This window comes from Camelina sativa, chromosome 11 (genome assembly GCF_030686135.1).
Source record: "Camelina sativa cultivar CO46 ecotype springtype chromosome 11, ASM3068613v1".
Taxonomy (NCBI): Eukaryota; Viridiplantae; Streptophyta; class Magnoliopsida; order Brassicales; family Brassicaceae; genus Camelina; species Camelina sativa.
The window spans coordinates 25,671,731-25,676,265 of NC_141890.1; the positions used below are offsets into that span (position 1 = coordinate 25,671,731).

At 41.6% G+C, this 4,535-nt stretch overlaps 1 non-coding gene across 1 annotated transcript; it reads left to right on the plus strand.

Annotated features, from left to right (window-relative positions):
* The first annotated feature begins 3,050 nt into the window (after positions 1-3,050).
* Positions 3,051-3,157, plus strand: LOC147934383 (small nucleolar RNA R71). The gene has a single exon (XR_015573357.1). It is a non-coding gene; the product is annotated as a small nucleolar RNA R71 (small nucleolar RNA).
* Positions 3,158-4,535: the final 1,378 nt, after the last annotated feature.

Genomic DNA, 4,535 nt, shown 5'->3' on the forward strand with positions numbered 1-4,535 from the left:
TGATTGAAGCTCCCAAATCGCACAAACAGTTGTTGAAAATCCGAAGTCCTATTGAACATGGCAATGTAAAAGAGCCGGGATCCTCCAATTTTTCCTCAATTCGCATTTCAGGATCTAAACACACTCCACTCCTCAGAATTGCATTACCAATCTCTGTGACAGCTTCCTTAACCTCAATCTCCAGCTGAGCTGTCTCCTTGATGATTTCCTCTCAAAGTTCGTGTGGTGGCAAAAGCTTAGGAGGTGGGGTTTTTTGCTTGGACATACGCTCTACAAGCGCCTCTAACTGGATGTCAAGAGCAGCTCTGAACCTTTCCTCTAATTCCCCTTCCTCAGCCGTAGGTAGTTGTGGTTGATCTATCATCTGAACATCTACCCGATGGATCATCCGATCACCATCATCGGGTATGTTATCGGGTTCAGCCTCGGGTGGTTCATCGGTTTGTGATACTCGAACAAGTGCTCAATCATGAACTCGATTAGTCTCCTCGGGTGAAGGCTCGAGTTCATACTCGGATATGTAGTAATGATATTCATTCATCCCATAGTGATCCATATCCTCCCCATCTTGAACATCGCTGTCCTCAGTGAGGTTGTCCTCAAAATCATCATCAAGAAAGATGGCTTGGGCAGTGGCAGAATATTTTGGGTTCTGAACAGCTTTTCCTAGAAGCTGGTTTATTTTCAGAAGTGGTTGGGTGTTGTGGTGGCCTTCTAGGTATCTCAACTTAGTGTCGAGAGAGTCATACTTGGCAGTTAGGTCATTATATCCAGAATCGATATTGTTGCTCATCTCCGCGAATCGTTTGGCATTGTCCATTGCAGCTGAGGCTTGACTCTGTATCATCTGCTGAATCAGTCCGCGTAAATCAGCTTCTAGAGATAGGTTTTGCGGACCTTGCTGTTGTTGGAAACTAAGTGGTGCAATTTGATAGTAAGATTTTACTACTCTACTGAATTTCAATTCCCTAAGCAATTAAATTGTCATTGTAGTACAAAGGGTGTCAAACCAAATGGGTGAGCTATTAACCACAAAAGATGCAATCAAATCTAGCTAAGTCAAGCGAACCTTAGTTTTGATTTTCTAACAACCTAAGTGAGCAAGCAACAAAAGAAAAGGAGAACTAATAGCAAAACTAAGCAGTGTCTAACAAAACTAAGCAGTGACTAAACAAAAGTAAGCAAAGCTAAGCGAAACAAGCAAAACGTAAACTGATGCAAACAGATGATAAAAGAGAGCTCGTGAGGCTGGGTATCAATGATCCATGAAGTAACTTAGTCTTAATACAAAGATTCGATAAAACTTTAAACAAAGCTATCCCTAGACGAAAGACTCAACAACAGGTCAATCCACTCTCGTGACAGAGACCCTCAAGCCAAGTTACCTCCAGACCTAAATCTCTTTAGCGAAGCATAACAAGGCAGGCATTAACAACCAAACAATCAATGTCAATAAACACCCTAGACAACTAATCTCTTAGGCTAGGCACGTAAATCTCCGGTATTAGCTAGATCAGACATTTCACCAAGCCTTCTCGGGTGGAAATGTCTCGGGTGAAGCTTCAGATGATCAGAAAGAAGCTAGCATGAAGAACACTAATCCAGAAGGGATCTAAAAGATTTAAACATCAAAACCCTAGAAAAGACTAAGAAAACCTCATGGATCTCACCCAACCTCAAGAACTCTAAGAACACTACTCAGAAATCAAGAAGCTCAAGAACCCAAACCCAGAAAATTCAATAAGCAACATTATGAAAAGAGATTAACAAGATTATATAAACTAAAGCATAAAAGAGAGATGTAAAACTATAAAAACTTGAAAGATTAAAAGAGAATTCGAATTACAAAGCCTTAAACACGTTTTGTTTCTTGAGAGAAGTTCTAGAAATAGCTAAAAATGAGCTTTTTTTTAAGTCTAAACAAATGAGATATTTATACTAAACTTGTGAAAACCCTAGTCAAAGTCAACGATTTTTAAGTCGGTTGATGCTTAGCACGATCTCGCTCTCCTCTGCTTCCAACAGCTCGATCGAGCTATGCTTTCTCCTCTTGTCCAGCTTTGGTTTCGCGTTCCTCTTCAGCTCGATCGAGCTCTTCTTTGTCTCAGACAGCTCGACCGTCTTTTCTTTCAATCAGCTCGATCGAGCTCTGCCTCTTGTGTCAGTCGCTCCGCCTTGTCTTCTGCTCTGCATGCGTTAGGCTAGATTCCGCTTCAGTTGGTCATTCTACCTTGGTTCGACTTCCTCTGCTTCACTTCGTCTTCCCAGCTCGATCGAGCTCTCTTTCGCCTTGCACTCTGCTCAGCTTCGTGTTCCCAAAAGCTCTCCAAAACCTGATAACAACTCCATATGCAACAATGTATGCAATGCTAATGGAAAACTACTAAGTGAGTGAATTTATGCAAGAATGAGACGCAAATGCTACAAACACAGGATGAAATGATGCTAAAGTGAATGCAAATGAGGATCTAAAACAAGTAAAATGCAGATACATCACAATTGGGTGATTGTAGTTACCAAAATACTACTGCTTAGGAGCATAGCCTTGATTGTATTGAACAAAAGGCTTTTGTTGGCCTTAGTTCCCTTGGACTGCGGATGGGTAGACTTGGTCTTGAGGATTAGCAACATTGGGGTTACGGTATGACAGGTTCTGGTTTGGTTTGTAGTTGTTGTACCCTTTGTTGTAACCTCCTTGGTTGTTGATGTAGTTCACATCCTCTAGCTGAGCATTTTCCCCATCTTGTTGCAGAGACTGCTCTTCCTCTAAGATGGCATGTACATGCTGCTGCTGGCTGAGGAGCTTATCCAATTTGCCATTGAGGCCTTTCATGTCTCTCTTGTACTTTGAATCATCCTCTCCAGTAGATCGCACAGTGCGATCATACTCCTCATTATAATGGCCATCAGATTGAGCCAAGTTCTCCACTAGATCCCAACCTTCTTCGACATCCTTGTTGAGGAAGTTACCATTGCTTGCGGTGTCCAGTAAAATCCGTATCTTAGGGACCACACCTCGGTATAGTGTACTTAGCAATGAAGCATTGCTGAATCCATGATGAGGGCATTTGGTAGTGTATCCCTTGAAACATTCCTAAGCTTCACTGAACGTCTCATTGCTCTTCTGAACAAAGCTGGAGATATCATTTCGCAGCCTTGCAGTTCTGAGTTAGAGAAGAATTTGGCTAGAAACGCCTTCTTGCATGCTTCCCAGGTGGTGATGGACTCCTTGGGGAGTGATTTCTCCCAGATGTGGGCTTTGTTTCCCAAAGAAAATGGGAAAAACCGGAGTTTGAATCAATCTTCACTAACTCCATTTATCTTCGTTAGGCTACAAAGCCTATCAAACTCATCGAAATAGTCCAATGGGTCCTCCATTGGCAATCGATGAAACTTATTGCTTTGTATAATCTGGATGAGACTACTCTTGATCTCAAAGTTGTTGTTTTGGACAGCAGGTGGCACAATGCCATTTCTTTGAGTGTGAGTAGATGGAGCATCTCCTGCTCCGATGTTGGTCCTTGCTTGAGGAGCTGGTGGACCATTCTGGTTATTCATTATCTCCTCAATTGTGTTTGGTTGCGGTTGTTGAACTTGTTGTGGACAGAGTAACCTTGGTCTGTCGATGTTGTCGATGAAAGGACTCAAGTTTTGGCTACCCTTGGATCGTGTTTGCGTGCACAATCAGTTGATCGAGTGAGTACACGAAGGTCAACTCGATCCAGATGATCGAGTGACGGGTCGGGTGGGTACTTGGGTTATACCTGAAATGCAAACCAAACAAATACGAAAGTAAACAAGTCAGTAACTAACCAAAGTATATAATAGAACATGATCTAGCAAGTGCTGAAATCTTAAACGTAGCAAATCAAATTCAACCAAATGGCAACAACGCCAAATTGATAACAGGATTCCAGGGTATCAATTCCCTATTCAGTTGTAGTACAAAGAGTTATCAATCCAAATGGTTGTTATGCTAGCAGATGAGATATGATCAGAACTATGCAAGTCAAGCCAAGCAATCAATGGTTTGATCTAACAATCCTAAAATAAACAAAAGAAAGCAAATAAACAAGAACCACATGACCTAAGCACTCGATGCAAGCATTCGAGTACAGGATCGGGTGGGGTGATCGAGTAAACAAGATGAGTATGAAAAGCTCGAAGATGTACTCGAAGCAGGTGATCGTGTACCTGTTGGGGTAAGTGATCGTGTTATGAATGAAAATGTAAACAATCAAAATGCGAAAGCTCCTAAGGATGGGGCAATCAACTCCTAAGCATTCCTGACCAGTATGAATGTCCTACATGCCTCAAACAAATATTCCCTAGACAATGAATCTCTAAAATCTTGTTAAAACACTCTCGTGATAGAAACAATCAACCTTGATCACTCCTCTACCCAACTCTCGTTGGAGAAACATGACCAAGCAGGCAATACAAACCTATTCATTATTGTCAATAAACTCTTTACACATCTAATCTCGTAAGCTAAGTGAGTAAATATCTAGCATTGATTGATTCAAGCATTTCAT